This window comes from Rattus norvegicus, chromosome 13 (assembly GCF_036323735.1).
Source record: "Rattus norvegicus strain BN/NHsdMcwi chromosome 13, GRCr8, whole genome shotgun sequence".
NCBI lineage: Eukaryota > Metazoa > Chordata > Mammalia > Rodentia > Muridae > Rattus > Rattus norvegicus.
In genome coordinates, this window is record NC_086031.1 from 57,799,165 (window position 1) to 57,816,557 (window position 17,393).

A 17,393-nucleotide genomic window follows, 5' to 3' on the forward strand; every position below is an offset into this window, starting at 1 on the left:
ACTTCTGACTATCAAAATCAAAACAACCCATCAATGATGAAATAGCATTGAAGATATGCAAAAATGGTATTCGAAGGTAATTCCTGTAAATATGTCTAACGTATTTTAAATAGGGATCTATAGTGCTATAGCCTGCAATTCCAGCTGGAAGCTTTGGAACTGCTTAAAGGTGGTAGAATCTTTAGGAGACAGGTCCTTGTGGGAGGAAGTTGGGAGACACACCATTGGAGACGGTGTTGGGAGCTCAATATAATTGTTCCTTCTCTCTTTGTTTCCTGTCTGCCACAAACCACACTTACCTGCTTATCCACCTCTGCTGTGTCATGCTACCTCACCAAAGACAGCAAGGCAAAACAACCAGGAAACAAAGTCTTGGAAACCAGGAGCCTCCCTCCAAACCCTTTCATACTTTAACTCAGGCGTTTTGTCGTTGGGCAGAAAATGTGGTACATCTACACAATGGAATACTACTCAGCTATCAAAAACAACGAGTTTATGAAATTCATAGACAAATGGTTGGAACTGGACAATATCATCCTGAGTGAGCTAACCCAATCACAGAAAAACACACATGGTATGCACTCATTGATAAGTGGCTATTAGCCCAAATGCTTGAATTACCCTAGATGCCTAGAACAAATGAAACTCAAGGCGGATGATCAAAATGTGAATGCTTCACTCCTTCTCTAAAAGGGGAACAAGAATACCCTTGGCAGGGAAGAGAGAGGCAAAGATTAAAACAGAGACAGAAGGAACACCCATTCAGAGCCTGCCCCACATGTGGCCCATACATATACAGCCATCCAATTAGACAAGATAGATGAAGCAAAGAAGTGCAGGCCGACAGGAGCCGGATGTAGATCGCTCCTGAGAGACACAGCCAGAATACAGCAAATACAGAGGCGAATGCCAGCAGCAAACCACTGAACTGAGAATAGGACCCCCGTTGAAGGAATCAGAGAAAGAACTGGAAGAGCTTGAAGGGGCTCGAGACCCCATATGTACAACAATGCCAAGCAACCAGAGCTTCCAGGGACTAAGCCACTACCTAAAGACTATACATGGACTGACCGTGGACTCTGACCTCATAGGTAGCAATGAATATCCTAGAAAGAGCACCAGTGGAAGGGGAAGCCCTGGGTCCTGCTAAGACTGAACTCCCAGTGAACTAGATTGTTGGGGGGAGGGCGGCAATGGGGGGAGGATGGAGAGGGGAACACCCGTAAAGAAGGGGAGGGGGAGGGATTAGGGGGATGTTTGCCCGGAAACCGGGAAAGGAAATAACACTCGAAATGTATATAAGAAATATTCAAGTTAATAAATAAAAAAAAAAAAAAGAAGTGGACAGAAAAAAAATAAAATAAATACATTCTCATAATAATGTAAAGATTGAACTTACATGAACTAAAAGTCCTTGGGAATTTGTTTCCACATAAATACCCCACATATTGCATGACTTATTACTTATAAGTCTAGCGTTCCTATTGGTTCATCCCCATATAGTTTTGAGTACCTGCCTTTTAGGAAGAAGGTAGAGAAATAAACACTTGTTTTTCTTTGTTAAAAAAAAAGAAAAGAAAAGAAAAGCAAATAGTCTAACATAGTGCCCAGTCTGTGATAGTGCAACTCAAATCCTTTAACTCTATGGGGGTAAGAAAGCAACAGGTATTCAATACAACCGTACTTCGCATTTTGAATTTAGATCCTTTCTTGGGCTGATTGTTTGCGACACGAGCCAGCCACACCTGCCAATGAGCCACGCTGTCATAAAGCTAAAACGGCCTAAATTCTACATGGTGCTGTGATGCTAAGCCAGGATGCTTGTAGGTTAAGTATTCTAAATGCATTTTCTACTTAGGATACTTTCAATATATGGTGAATTTGTAAGTCAAGGAGCATTCTAGTAAAAGTGGTGAGGAACGGGGAGAGAGGCTGGGGTGGGAGGAACTTGAAGGTAAAAAGGCTGCAGTGTAGGGGGAAAATAAGAATAAAAAAAATCTTTTTGGATAAAAGAGAAAAGATGAGGCCAAGGAGGAAAATAAATAATATAAATATTTATTTGACCATTTCCAAAAAGTAATTGTTTTAAGATTAAACTCAGGTTTAGTAATTACAGAGTGCTTTGAATTAGACTGAACTCCTAGAAGTCTCTCTCTCTCTCTCTCTCTCTCTCTCTCTCTCTCTCTCTCTCTCTCTCTCTCTCTCTCTCTCAATGCATTCCAAAGAATAAACTGTTTAAAGCTGTGCTAGCACTTGCTTGTAATCCTAACACCCAGGAACTTGAGGCAGATAGGAGCTTAAGGTCATACTTAGCTGTGTAGTGCATCTGAGGCCATTGCAGTCTCCGTGAGACCCTATCTCAACAGAACAAAGGAAAAATACAGTTCACTATTTTATCAGTGTATCTTGCAGGCAGCTCATCATTGTAGATCAAAGGGAGTGTAGCTGGATTTTTGTTTGCCTTTCTCCTTTGGTATTATGTAAAGTACCTTCCAGTGAAGGTTAAATTTTTGAATATAACAAACTCCATTTATTGAGTGAGGTCCACATTTCCCTGCCTTTCTCCTGGGAACACTTCCCAGTGCACATGTGATTCAGGGTACAGAAAACTCAGACGGAAAGGCACATCATTAAATTAAGAAGCCAGAGAGCAGACTTCAGCTCTGCCCAATAAATGGCCTCCAAAAGCTACATATAAATTGTTATAAATTCTTGGCTCTTCCTCCAAAACTATGCTTAACAGAGATAAACTCCAAAACCTTGTAAGAAAAAAAAGAGAGAAAAGAAAAAATAGCAGGAAATATAAAAGAACCGAGTAAGAATTTTATTTGCTGTGGAGATTGGGATGTAACTCAGTTGGTAAAGTGCTTGCCTAGCATGCATGAAGTCCTGCGCTCAACCCCCAACACCACATACTTGCTATGGGGACATATTTATAATCAGGAGGTGGGTGTCAGGAAGAACAGAAGTTCTAGGTCATTCTCAGAGAAATAAACAAGTTTAAGACCAGTCTGAGAAGCATGGGATGCTATCTCAAGGGGGAAAAAGAGAAAGAGAGAGAGAGAGAGAGAGAGAGAGAGAGAGAGAGAGAGAGAGAGAGAACTATTTGCTACACATAGGGAAGAAGTTTGGAATCTGAATCCTATCAATTAGAAGGGCTTAGAAAACCTTCAGAACTTTCCAGAAATATGTTATAACAAAACAGATGACCAACAATACAAAGGCGGTAAGCCAATAACTGAAGTTTTCACTAAACCAAACAGCTTACAGGAAAGGAAGACAATAGAGTTATTGCAAGCTTTTAATGGGAGCCTGACCAGTTCATAGCTTGGTAAGGTACTTATCTCACAAACATGAGTACCTGTATTTAGATCTCTAACACCTACATATAAAGCCAGGAACAGGCTGTTGAAATGTGTGTGCACAGAGGAAATGACCTAAATTGGATTCCCAGATTCGGCAAGGTAGCAGGAGAGGAGCAACGCCTGAGAGTTGCCCTCTGACCTCTATATGTGTGCTGTGGTATATGTGTGCCTGAGCGTGTACTCACACACTCACAAGCGCACACACACCCACCTATGCACACATATAGACACACACACTAAAAATAAATAAACCAGACACAGACTCATCTATCTGTATATTAGGGATAGCAGAAGATATAGGACAGAGTACAGGACGCACTAACCAACCAGTCTGGTTGAATAAGCAATGTCCAGGTTCATCAGAATTACCTGTATCCAAAAAAATGTGGAGAGTATTTGAGAAAGCCACTAGACATAGACCTCTGGCATACACATATACATTGCATGCACATGAACATGTACATACACACACACACACACACACACACACACACACACACACACACACTGTACCCCTCAACATACACACACACCCACAAAATGAATAATTAAATAAATTAACCATGTTCCAGTGAATGAATGCAAACTTGTAAAATAAGTTAATGAACTTCAGATTAAACTATCAGAAGCCCACTCTGGAGAAAAGAAGAAAAAGGAAGTTTCAGCGGCATTCAGGACAAGATGAAGTGACCTGAGAAAACGAATGAGAAGAAACAAATACTTTAGGTCATAGCTGGAGATTTCTCACATCTTGTGAGGGGGAAAAAAATTACTCACAGATTGCACAAACTCAGAAAGCTACTAATCTGTGCAGCAATATGCCCAACGGCGAAAGCCTGACAATGAACCAAAGAACAGAACACAGATGTGCAAGAGGACACATTGCTTGGGCTTACACACCCAAAGTTCCGGAATAGGCAAAAATATGTGCTGACAGAAAAACACGTAAACACTTGCCTACAGGAAGTGGGAAGAATATAAATATGAATGGGCAAATTTGCTGGGGTAAGAGAAATATCTGTATCTTCCTTGTAAATAATAACCCAGGAATATACAGTTATCAAAGCTCAGTGAATTATACAGACCCCCCCAGAGCTGTGCACATTTCACTGTATGAAAACTTTCCCTTGGTGAAAGATGAAATCCAGAAAGAAGCATTTTTGTCACATTCAATCCTTTGCTGAGAATGTGAGTATAGATCATCCTGAATGTAGAAACGGCATCTGGGAAAAGAGGAAGGGGATTTTTGCATCTGTTGCAAATCATTGTATGATAAAAGGTTTATCTACTTTGGACCCAGCGTCTTTCATCTGAGAATATGTCAGCTAGTACCAAGCAAGTTCCTTGAATAACAAGCGCACCATTCCAAGCATTTCTGAAATAACTCGTAATACTTTGATAATCCCTTACCCTGGCTCTTAGCAATGTTTAGAGAAATCCGAGCTGCAGGATGGCAGCTGCAGTGTAACAGAACTTGGTGGCATCTCAGTTAAAACAGCGTTGCTTTCCTTTGAAAGACCCGTGTGTAGGATGCCTCCTTCTCACGCCCGGGCCGGCCCTGTGAGTGACCTCTGATGAACCACGTGTCTCAGGAATGCTGACCAACTGGAAACTGACTAGAATGCCTTCCGAAAATAGAGGATGAAAGCCATACTCTAAAAATTACATCCAGCTGGCATGGCTCACACTGGGTTCTTAATAACTGCTTTCCCCACATGGTCAAATGTGGGGCATGCTGGAAGTACAAGGAAACGGAGCAAAGTCAGACTTACAGAGTTCATGGAGGATCAGAACAATGGTTAGCTGAGAGATTTTCATCATGGTCTATGGAGCTTCTTGGAGCTATTCTCTTCTTGTGTACTACCATCAAAAAGAGTCCTAATTGGAAGTTATGGAAGAGAGGACTACATGGTACTAGGACCTACTAAGGTTAGATAGGACCCTGTCTACTTTACCAAATTGACAGTTGAAGACTGAGTTATGTGACTACCCATGACTACCAAGGTTAAGTACCTAACCACTTTTGATCTACCTTTATTTGGGGAACTCTTTGTGAAACCTTACGTTACAAGAGTAAAGGTGTTGGCCATAAGAAAAGAAGAATATCGTGATGGATGTGTTCCTGTCTCACTTTCAAGATGGGAAACTTACCAGCACGTATTGGAAATGGATCTTGGGTCCACCTTTAAATTTCAGCCAATGATGTATTAAATGGAGACATGTGTAGAAGAAATAAACACACAATTTAGAGCCATATGCATACATCCTTCTAGATAGCATCCTATGCAGTCCCCATTATCTGCCATATTTAAATTATGGAACTATTTGTGATAAAACAGACTCAATATGAATCTGTCATTTTAAGTGCATATTTCTGAAGAAGTAAGGGTTTTACTCTTCTGAGGCACACCATAGGTGTACGGTTAAATTTAAACATATTCACTGCCTCCTGTATCATCCTAGTATCAGCATCATAAGATGGCTTTGTGAGCCAGTGTATTCATGTCCTTGTTATCTTTTATTCTCTCCATGAGAATATTCAAGCTTAACAGAATAACCAAGCAAGGAGACAAATGCTGTGTTCTTGGATACAGTTTTCTGGAGGCTATACATCTGTTGGACTAATCTATTTGGAAAATCCCGAAGTAACACTAGTATAGCTTGTAACTGGGAATAATTGGGCCGGGAGCAAAATTTCCTTACAAAGTCAGAACATATGGAAGAAAGACTTGGAACTTTGGTAGCTCCACATGAAGGACATAAAGATAGAAAAAAAAGGCAGAAACCATAAGGTCACCCATACAGACATAAGCCTAGGAAATGGTATGCCCAACCCAGAGAAGGTATTTGAAAAAAAATAATGACAGGTATATCAGAATAAGATGAAGCTATTCTTCCAAGATTTTGGCATGGGATTGGGAAGTCAGGTGAAGCCTACAGAAATCACATCAGCAATGACCATCATAATTAGCCTTGATTAGATGATGAATGCCTTCCTAATTCCTCACCCTTACTTCAAACACTAAAGCAGAGCTTAAGCAAGATGCAGAGAGCAGACATATTCCAGAGTCTGACGCCTTTCTCCATATAGCTTGAGATAAAATTAGGAAGTGAGCCCTGACCAGAGGCTACAAAGTTTCAAACCACCCAGGTAGATTTTCAACAGCTGATGAAAACGAGCTGTTCTGTTAAAGACAACCATAAATGTAAAGGGATGGTTATGCAGTGACACCAGAATTGATACTAAGTGTTAATTTATATTTATACTTGTACACATACAGGATAGAATTCATTGACAAACCTAACACTTATACAAGAGAGTATATAGCCAATGCTGGGAGATAGTTGTGCTCAAAAGCTGATTCTTTAATGTGTCAAGCTAAGGCAACAGAGAGTCCCTGCAACACTGTGAATGTCACAGTATTAGAGGGGCGGTAATAAAGAGCATTGAAAGGGAAGGTGAGGAAATAGGAAAACTAGTTAGGTGCCATTTCCATCACAGTAAGAAATAATACAGACCTCCATCACAATAAGAAATAGTACAAACCCAAACTTCAGCGATCTAACAAACTGAAGAGAAAAAAAATTAACAGGATTTTGGATGTGCATATATGGATATGATAGAAATATCTATCGTAAGATAGGCATATCTTATGATTACTATGACATGCCTATCTATATCATGTCTTGTGTCATATATCCTAACATATAAATGACCTGATTTAAGAACAGTTTAAAATTAGAGTTTAGAAGGAGCTTCATTGTCAAAAAAAAAAAACTAGGATTTTAGCACATTGAATAGATACATAATTATCCATCTCACTGACCTGTGAAATGCGGAATAAACAGAATGTTTCTCTCTGTAATCAGATGATGGCTTAATTGAATATTGCAAAATAGATAGAAGACAGGATAATGAGTACTCACAACACAAAGAAATTATAAAGGTCTTTGGCGATAGATATGCCAAATATAAAAATGTTAAAAAAATATTGCACCATAACCTATAGCTATGTATAATTGATATGTGTCCATTTAAAATGAAAATAGAAAGAATAAAAGGTATTGAGCAAGTGTTCCATGAATCTTCGAAATTACATATCATGGACACATAGTAAATACTTGTTCTACAAGACATGCTTAACTTGATACAAGTTTGAAATGAGATGTTCATGAGCAAACCAAGTGGATACAGATGGGTGGAGAGATGAGAATGCTGGTTTCAAAGTTTATGAAAAATTGGTAGTATAGTAAAATAATTTTAAGATTATTGGTAATATAATATGGATAAAAGAACACCCTAGTCTGAGACTTGAGGAACAATAATATTTTGAGAAGTAAGCCAGTACTGGAGAGATGGCTCAGTGGTTAGGAGCACTGACTGCTCTTCCAGAGGTTCTGAGTTCAAATCCCAGCAACCACATGGTGGCACACAACCATCTGTAATGGGATCTGATGCCCTCTTCTGGTGTGTCTGAAGACAGCTACAGTGTACTTACATATAGTAAGTAAATAAACCTTTAAAAAAAAGAGAGAGAGAAGTAAGCCAAAGGGGGGGTGTGGGGATGTGGTGGGGATATTTGTATGGGGGAAGGGGTGTCAATGTCAATAAAAAGAAAAGGCCAGAGGAAATCCAGAAATCCATCTCAAAAGGTAGTCAGCAATAGTAAATGCTATCGAAACCCTAGTGAAATAAGAACAAGAAAAATTGTGGCTTTAATAACTGAGTGTGAAATCTAGGAAAACACTGAGAGCATCAGGAAAGGCAATTCTACTGTGGTCCCTGGGAGCAGATGCCAGTTTGCCATGTGTTTAGAAGTGAACCATTGGTGGCATGGAAGCTCCCAGTTCTATTTACGATTTACCAAGTTTCAATTCCAAACAAAACGTGAACACAAGGCAGTAACACTGTTTAGAAGAGTGGCCAGAGTGTGGCCTGGACAGAAAGTCAAAGGGAATCCATCGGCTTGATGATTCTGGTAGCTGATAATGATTAAGCATGCTCATAAACTTTGGGGAGGGAAACACTGGCTGACTCCTGATGACATTGAACCTATGAGAGAGAAAAGATAACAAAATAGAAAAATAAGCAGAGACTCAAGATTATAGTCTTAAGATAGAGAATGGGTGTAATGGGCAGGGAGAGAGCTCAGTCAGTCCAGCACCTGCTGAGCTGAACAAGCATGAGAATTTTAATGTGATCCCCAGCACCCTTGGGAAGAGCAAAGTATATTCTCAGAAAAACAACCATCTCTTTGTGGATCCTGAATTTTATAGATACGTAAGATCCTATGTGTACAAACAACGTGGATGTCAGACCAGGGCAGCAGGGGATTCATGAGAAAGGGAAGATCAGGGAGAGGAAGGCCATGTGGTCCAGAGGGTATGGTCAAAGCACATTAATTATACACTTGCATGAAAACTGCCATCTGGGACCATATGTGTGAGCATAATATAACGTGATAATTGCTGAGTAGATCGCTTGACCTGAGTTTCAAAAAACTGTTAAGTGAATTTTGGCATGAGTTTAGGACAGAATTCCAACACTTCAGAAAGAAGTGACCCTAAACATACTTTTCTACCATATTGTGCTTTGAATTTAAGCAAAACAGCCTTCTCAGCACTGACAGTCGTAAAATCAAATTTTTAATCAGCCAAGATATGGCTCTTTGTATGAAAAATAAACAAGAACACTCACCGAGTTTGTACACACATTTGCTTTCCTCCTCTCAAAAAAGTAAGCAGTGAGTGTCCACTTCCAAGTCATTCTGTGTGGCCAGTAGACATGAGAGAAAGAGCAAACAAAACGCTGAACAAAGAAAACAACGAGCAGACTAATATCAGAAAATATAGGAGCAAAACTTGACAAAATACTCTCAAGGTAAGCATGGTAGGACATACATGTATCCCATCAGTGAATGACCGGGAAGGAGAAGGAAAAGCTTGAGGTCAGCCTGGTTTACTTGGTAACCTAGTCTGTAGGTTGATGTCATTATGCAGGTGAAGGCAGGTACAGGATAGAACGAGGCCTGTCATTGGATGAGAAGGAAGAATGGGCGGGAGAAAAGTTTTAAAGAGGCAGAGGAGGCCAGAAAGAGGGGAAGGCACAGCCGAGAGAACATGGCCGCAGATGTTAAGATTTCTCTCTGCACATTTACAGGTTGCTATGACTATTCTTAAGGGATGGATGTGTACAGGACTTTGTGTGTCTGGATGAGCAAATTATATCTTATCTAGGTGGGCGGCTTATATCCTTATCGATTGACTGTAACTTAATTGTGTGGATGTATTGTGCGTTGAGCATTTAACATATAAATCTGGTTGTTGGGTCCCAGTTTGTTGAGAAATGATTTCACCCGGTAGTTGAGAGTGTGAACAGAGTCTGTGACAGGAAGCCATGCTAGGCTATAGAATGCTTGGGGCTAGCATGGCTTGGGGCTAGCATGGCATAGGGCCACACTAGCACAGCCCGCAGAACGTGATTTGTGTGTCAGGCATGGTAACAACGGCCAGGGGGACAGTGTGTGAAAGCAGTAACAGAGAAACAGCTAAAGCGCGTGGATTCGCAAGGAGTGGGAACTCGCAGGAACCCTTTTGTGCCCGTTTTTTATTATTACCAGGGGACGGAGGAAGTGAGGAAAGGAACAAAAAGGAGGACAGGGGAGGGGAGGGGAGGGGAGGGGAGGGGAGGGGAGGGGAGGGGAGGGGAGGGGAGGGGAGGGGAGGGGAGGGGAGGGGAGGGGATGGGAGTTGTGTGACAAAAATTTTCCTCAGGAGATACAACACACATCTACTCACCCCAGACAGCAAGCCTGTGACAGACCAAAGTACATATACTACCAAAGTCCAACTTGATGAACCAATGAGTTTTACTGAAGTTATTACAGAAGCAGAAATGACTCAAAGTCAGTTACATCACCAAAGCCCACTCCAGCACAGGCAACAGCTTATAAAATATGGGAACCCGGTGTATACTGTGTAGCCTACAAGAAGGCCACCAGGGTGGAGAATGTCTTTTGAATAGCCTCAGTCAGTCTAAACCTCTTCCAGCTGGTTTCTGCTGCTAGGAAACTTTTCCTGTCTCAAGCAAGAGTTTCTTTTGCAGTTTTGCTTGTCAATGACATTTCTTTGCCACTTAACTTTTCTTACTCTGGCAAGGCAGGATCTGGTGAATCTAGTCAGTTTCAGAGACTCCCTGAAGACACCAGAGAGAGAAAGCAAGGAGAGAAATACTATTATGATGGAGAAGGAGGGGACTTTAAAATACTTGCCACAAAAGCTTGAGGACCTGATTCAGATCTCTAAACCTGTGTAAAAAGCAAAGTGCTACACTATGTGCTTCCCCAAGCTCTGGGGAGGTGGAGACAGGAGAATCTTCAGTGAGGGCTGACTAGCCAGTCTACTCAAAAGATGAGGTCCAGCTTCAGTAAGAGACCCTGTCTTAAAACTTAAGGTGGAGGGTGGTTAAAGAAGATACTTGACAGCACACAGGAGGTAGAGGTAGGTGGATCTCTGTGAGTTTGAGGCCAGTCTGCTCTACAGAGTAGGCAACAGGACAGCCAGGAAGGAAGGAAGGAAGGGAGGAAGGAAGGAAGGAAGGAAGGAAGGAAGGAAGGAAGGAAGGATAAAATAAGATACTTGATAAGACATTTGGCATCAATCTCTGTTCTCCACCTCTCTCTCTCTCTCTCTCTCTCTCTCTCTCTCTCTCTCTCTCTCTTTCTCTCTCTCTCTCTCTCTCTCTCTCTCTCTCTCTCTCTCTCACACACACACACACACACACACAAGAAGGAAGTGACACAGCAGGCAGCACAGCAGGCAGCAACCATACCTAAGGTTATACACTGCGCCCCCCAAAAAGAATATGTCCCTGGGAACCCAATTGTGAGATATATTACTACTATTAAAGAGTCATATGATCACTCAATGAAGAAGCACATGGCAAATTGTTATATCCCTCCATGATTTAAAGCATAAACCAGAAATAGTGGAGACACAACCCACTGAGCAGAAATCTCTCCAAACAGTCAACATGGTGCTTAGCAGTGAAAGACTGAGAACATCTCCCTGAGTGGGAAGAAGACAGAGACGATGGTGCACATGCTGAACCTCGTTGTGCTGCAGCTCCAGCCAAGCAGTTAAGCAAGAAATTAAAACATCCAGATGTGAAGGAAAGAAGGAAAGCTATCAGTTCATGACAGGATCGCGTATGCAGAAATTGTAGGAAAGCCACACAAAATTTGCATTTTCCAAAACTTTTCGTCTTTTATCATCAAGGAGATATAAACAAAAAAATCACATTGAGATGATATCAGTTTGTAACAGAATCAGATGGGTATAATTTTAAAAGCCAGGGGCTGAGGAGATGGAAAAGTTGGTAAGGAGGTAGCCCCACAAGCATGAGAACCTGTGTTTGATCCCCAGCACCTAAAATGACAGACTTGGCAGGATTTGCTAATCTGTTCTGAGCAGATACAAATGAACTGAACTGTGCTACTAGGAATCAGCCAGTCACTCTAATTCAGTGAGCCTCAGGTCTCACTGAGAGACTCTGTTTCAAAACACAACTTGTATGGCTCTTGAGTAACAACATTCAAGGTTGATTTCTGACCCGACTCATACATGCACATACATGTATCACACATATGCACATTCATAATATGTGACGCACATACAAAGTAAAATAAAATACATGTTATAAATAAACTACGGGGTGAAAGTATGGCTCAGCAAGTGTTAGCTGCTCTTGCAGAGAACTGATCTGTTTGGGTCCCAACAACATATCCAATATCCAGTTCTTCACAAGCACTTGTAACTACAGCTACAGGGGATCCAGCATTCTCTTCTGATTACCATGGTGATACACACACACACACACACACACACACACACACACACACTTCAAAATTTTAATATTTCAAATTAACCAAATAGACTTTAAAAATTAAAAATTAAGGTAAATTAAAAGGAAATTTAAAACTTTAAAAGGTAGACAGGGTATGTGAAATCCCACAAACATGCCAGTCTTTGGTAAGGACTGAATCAGAGCCCATGAGTTCGTTCAACAGCCTTTCGCCTGGTGGTTCTCAACTTGTGAATCTTGACTTCATTTTGAGTTGACTGATCCTTTCACAGGGGTCCCTTATCAGATATCCTGCATATCAGGTATTTACTTACAATTTATAACAGTGACAAAATTAAAGTTATAAAATAGAAAAAAAAATAATCTATGGTTGGAAGTCACTGCAACATGAGAAACTGTATCAGGATACCAACACTAGACAGACAGAACCACCGCTCTAGCCTGACTCTGACCATAGTGGAAGCTGCTCTCCCAACACTATACTTTCTCCAACAGGTCAGGGACAGACATTCAGAATGTTCCTGTGTCTAGTATTTGTTCTAACTATGATGAGTGAAGAAGGCTGGCACACAAAATGAATTCTATTGGTCACTCTTGATCTTGCCAGTTACAATCTGATTTATAAAGAGATGTGAAGAGGCAAGCATGATGCTTCTGCTCAAAATCACATACAGCACCTTGCAGATTTTTTTTTTTTTTTGGTTCTTTTTTTCGGAGCTGGGGACCGAACCCAGGGCCTTGCACTTCCTAGGCAAGCGCTCTACCACTGAGCTAAATCCCCAACCCCCACCTTGCAGATTTTAATTTCCTGAAGATGACCCAGTCATTTACGTTGCCTTTAGTAAATTCCCAAAGGCAGCTGAATAGCTCACTCCAGAAACATCTCTTCTTGATACAAAAAGTGTACTTCATAATTAGCAGTGCAGTCTACCTGAATTAGCATTTTTATTTAAATATAAAGTCTGTTTCTCTTCACGCCTAAGGATTATGGAACCAAGATGAAGGTGTCAAAGAACTAGTGTATTAACCAGTTGACATAAGATGCTCACAGGTCACCTACTTGTTTCTAGGTATGAAGAACACAAGTTGAATACTTCAAATGTAAACTATTCTAGCTTTCAAAAAATTAATTGTTTAGTCAGATTATTTTAAAGCTTAAACACTTCTAGTTTCTAAACCCTATAAGGCTTTCTAAACCAGCTGAGGGGTTCCCAAATGGAAATAATAAGAAAACATGTTCTAGAATCAGTGTTCCCAAAATCTATGCATAAGCCCTTGCTTTCTGAAGACCCTGAGGCTCAACACAGGAACTTCTGAAAGTACAAACTATATTATTATCTAGCTTTGTACTATCATTCTTTCAATAATAAGTGTCCCAGAGCAGAGCTGCCTTTCCACTTTAAGATAAAATAGTTATTTACTGAGTCTTAGCTCTGTTCTCATCAGGGGGCAAAGTCCCATGGAGAAACGTTGATACATGGTGAATGTTCCACGCCACTGTGGGAATAAAAGAGAAAAAATGTTTTTCAGAAATTATCCAGGCAGAGCCTAGCTTCGCCCCCAGAATATAGTAGCATAGTGATGCTTTGGTGTAGGAACAGCTCTAAGCAGAGTTGACAATATTTAAACTGTTTCTTAGCTGAGTGGATTACATAGAATTTTCAAAGACTCATAGTTTCTTTCTTCCCTCTGACAAATCTGGGAGATTCTGAAGGTTGGGGGAGAGTGTAATTATAACCATGACAATCCAGAAGTCGTTGTGTCTTTAAAATATAAATGAGTTTGTCACTTTTCTGCATAGATCCAGCCTAATGGTACCCACTAGTTTTAGGGAACATGTCAAACTCTTCAGGGCAACTTGTAGCCATGCTTCCATCTCTAACCCCATCACTGCTGCCTGTTCGCTGGCCCCCCTCCCACCAGCCCCTCTGCTGCCAGTTAGGTTGGCTGTGCTCATTCATGCCTCAAGACCTGCCTCAAGTCTGCAACCAGCCTTCGTTCTTCCTGCAGCCCTTGCTCCCTTCCATGCTGTCAACATCTCAGCAGCTGTCCTTGATGCCTCTAATGGACTCCCTTCCTACCACGTTCTTCACAAAGCCTCATACCACCTACCTGTTTGTTCTTCTGTCGTGTTGTAAGGTAAGTTCCAGCAGAGCAAAGAAAAAGGAAATTCCACAATAGTCCCTATCACTGATTTGTCAAGAAATGTTCAATAATGTCTTCGTGCTTGAAATAGATGTGATTTCAGTAGAGGGAGGGGAGGCCAGTGGAACTGTCTCCTTCATGGGTAGGTCCCTTACTCTGTAGATCTGTTTCCAGAACCCTGAAACTGCATCAGCTTCTCCATGACTTCTCTCTCATCATAGGTGCAGATGACCCGATAAGACATTTGGGAAATGGCCAGAGCCCTTTAAGGTGATATATTTCCATTTAATATCATAAATATCTCCTTCTCTAAAAGTGATTGTGAATTCAAAAGAGGAGAACAAAGAAATATACATGTGGGATTTTAGGTATGCCTGAAAGTAACTGCCTGTGTGGGGAGGTTAATCTTCACAGTCAATCTGACAGGATTTAGAATCACTATGGAAACACAGCTCTGGTGTTTTGTATAGGGATCTTTCCAGAAAGGTTCAAAATTAAAGAGGGAAGATCCACCCTGAAAGTGAATCTTTTATTCCCTCTATAAGGTGAGGTCCAAGACTGAAAGCAAAAAAAAAAACTGTACACCACTGTACACACTGTACACCAGCATTCACCTCTGCTTCCTGTTCACCAGCATTCACCTCTGCTTCCTGTACACCAGCATTCACCTCAGCTTCCTGTACACCAGCATTCACCTCTGCTTCCTGTACACCAGCATTCACCTCTGCTTCCTGTACACCAGCATTCACCTCAGCTTCCTGTACACCAGCATTCACCTCTGCTTCCTGTTCACCAGCATTCACCTCTGCTTCCTGTTCACCAGCATTCACCTCTGCTTCCTGTTCACCAGCATTCACCTCTGCTTCCTGTTCACCAGCATTCACCTCTGCTTCCTGTTCACCAGCATTCACCTCTGCTTCCTGTTCCACCATGATGGAAGGTGGAGGCTGTCAGGTACACACTCCAAACTTCCTGAAGATGCCCACCACCATACTATCCCCTCCGTGACAGACTTAATCCCCTCAAACTGTGAGCCAAAATGAACTCCTCTTCCCTTAAGGTACTTCTGACTAGCTATTAGGTCACAGCATCAAACAAAAGTAATTAATACAATGCCTACATAAATTTGGGTGTTTTTGCAAAAATCACTTCTCTATTTTATTTCAAAGTCTCTTATGATTACCATGACCAAAAGCAACTTGGGGAGGAAAGGGTTTGTTTCAGCTTACAGCTGTAGTGTGTCCTGAAGGAAAGTTATATAACATGCTACTTACTGGATTTTTCTTCACAGCTTGTTTATTTTGCTTTCTTGTACACCCCAGGTTCACCAATCCAAGGATGGCACCACCTGTAGTGGACTGGGCCCTTCCATATCCATCAGCAATCAAAAATAAAACAAAAAACGAAAACAAAAACAAAAAACAACAGACTTGTTTACATTGCCTGCTTTGTCTTTGTAGGATACTAAGTTTTTTCTTCCTTTCTTAAAAAAGTTTCAAGATGAGGCTTAACAGGATACTGGAAGAGTTATCATAAAATAGATGCTTAAGACTTCAGAGGGTTATTGATTAAGATACAATACATCCAATTAAAATAACAGTAAGATTGGAAACAAGATAAAAGGGACAGTGTTGTGAGAGCTACCTGGAGAAAGAGTGGTAAAGACACAAAAAGTATATTCCACTTTGGAAAATGAAGTCAGTTGCCCAGAGACTCAACCTAAAAGATAGGAAATTAAAAATGTTGAACAAGAAAAGAAAATGAGGGGTGGGAGGATGCTCAATCTTTACCAACAGGGGGTTAAAAATGTAAAGTGGTATTTCTCTTACTAGGACCCACAACCCTCAGAAAAGTTCCATGTGTGGGCTTGGTGATGCATATGAATAGTAAAGAAAAAATCTTGATGCCTAGAGGCTGGAGATATGCTGATCTCGAGTCCCAGGATGACAAATGCCCTACAGGAACTGTTGAATTCTGTGGGCCAAGTTCCCTCAGTGAGTCTACTAAGAAGTACATGGTAGGATGGTTGCTTTACAGGAAGATCAGCTCTCTTACCTCCCAGCATACAGCAGGATCTTGTGTGTAGTGTAAAGCATCTCTTACAGAGTCTCACATTGGTCACCAGGACAGGGAATGACAACTCTAAAAGTCCAATGCTCCCTTAGCTATTTTCAGAAAGAAAGGCCTAAAGATTAGTTGACCAGAACATAGTCTATAGATTTTAAGTTCATAAAACGAAGCAACAACAACCAGTTTGTTGATACACACCTGTAAACCCAGAGACAGAACAGGAGGCTCAGATCCTGTGTGAGCTATACAATGAGTTCAAAGTCAACCTGAAAAATTTAAAGAGACCATGGATTAACACTGTTAAAAGATTTAAGTGTTAGAGTGGAGGAGACCACCAACACTGCTCACCCCTGCCCACATCCCTGGCCCAAGAGGAAACTGTATAAGGCCTCTGGGCTCCCGTGGGGGAGGGCCCAGGAGCGGCAGGACCCCTGCCTGAGACACCGCCGGAACCTGAAGGAAACAGACCGGATAAACAGTTCTCTGCACCCAAATCCCGTGGGAGGGAGAGCTAAACCTTCAGAGAGGCAGACAAGCCTGGGAAACCAGAAGAGACTGCTCTCTACACACACATCTCGGACGCCAGAGGAAAAAGCCAAAGACCATCTGGAACCCTGGTGCACTGAAGCTCCCGGAAGGGGCGGCACAGGTCTTCCTGGTTGCTGCCGCTGCAGAGAGCCCGTGGGCAGCACCCCACGAGCGAACTTGAGCCTCAGGACCACAGGTAAGACCAAATTTTCTGCTACAAGAAAGCTGCCTGGTGAACTCAAGACACAGGCCCACAGGAAAAGCTAAAGGCCTGTAGAGAGGAAAAACTACATGCCCGAAAGCAGAACACTCTGTCCCCATAACTGACTGAAAGAGAGGAAAACAGGTCTACAGCACTCCTGACACACAGGCTTATAGGACAGTCTAGCCACTGTCAGAAATAGCAGAACAAAGTAACACTA

At 41.5% G+C, this 17,393-nt stretch overlaps 2 long non-coding RNA genes across 4 annotated transcripts; one reads left to right on the plus strand and one right to left on the minus strand.

Moving 5' to 3' along the window:
* Window positions 1-934: 934 nt before the first annotated feature.
* Window positions 935-9,885, minus strand: LOC134481506 (uncharacterized). 2 transcript variants are annotated; one of them, XR_010057037.1, is made up of 3 exons: window positions 9,267-9,885; window positions 9,064-9,174; window positions 935-5,548 (listed from the first exon to the last, which is right to left on the minus strand). It is a non-coding gene; the product is annotated as an uncharacterized LOC134481506 (long non-coding RNA). The 2 variants fall into 2 exon arrangements; XR_010057036.1 differs by lacking the exon at window positions 935-5,548 and adding an exon at window positions 8,054-8,418 and having other exon boundaries at window positions 9,267-9,881.
* Window positions 9,420-15,795, plus strand: LOC120096267 (uncharacterized). 2 transcript variants are annotated; one of them, XR_010057038.1, is made up of 5 exons: window positions 9,420-9,525; window positions 14,239-14,367; window positions 14,595-14,643; window positions 14,981-15,327; window positions 15,696-15,795. It is a non-coding gene; the product is annotated as an uncharacterized LOC120096267 (long non-coding RNA). The 2 variants fall into 2 exon arrangements; XR_005492510.2 differs by lacking the exon at window positions 14,981-15,327.
* The last annotated feature ends 1,598 nt before the right edge of the window (window positions 15,796-17,393 follow it).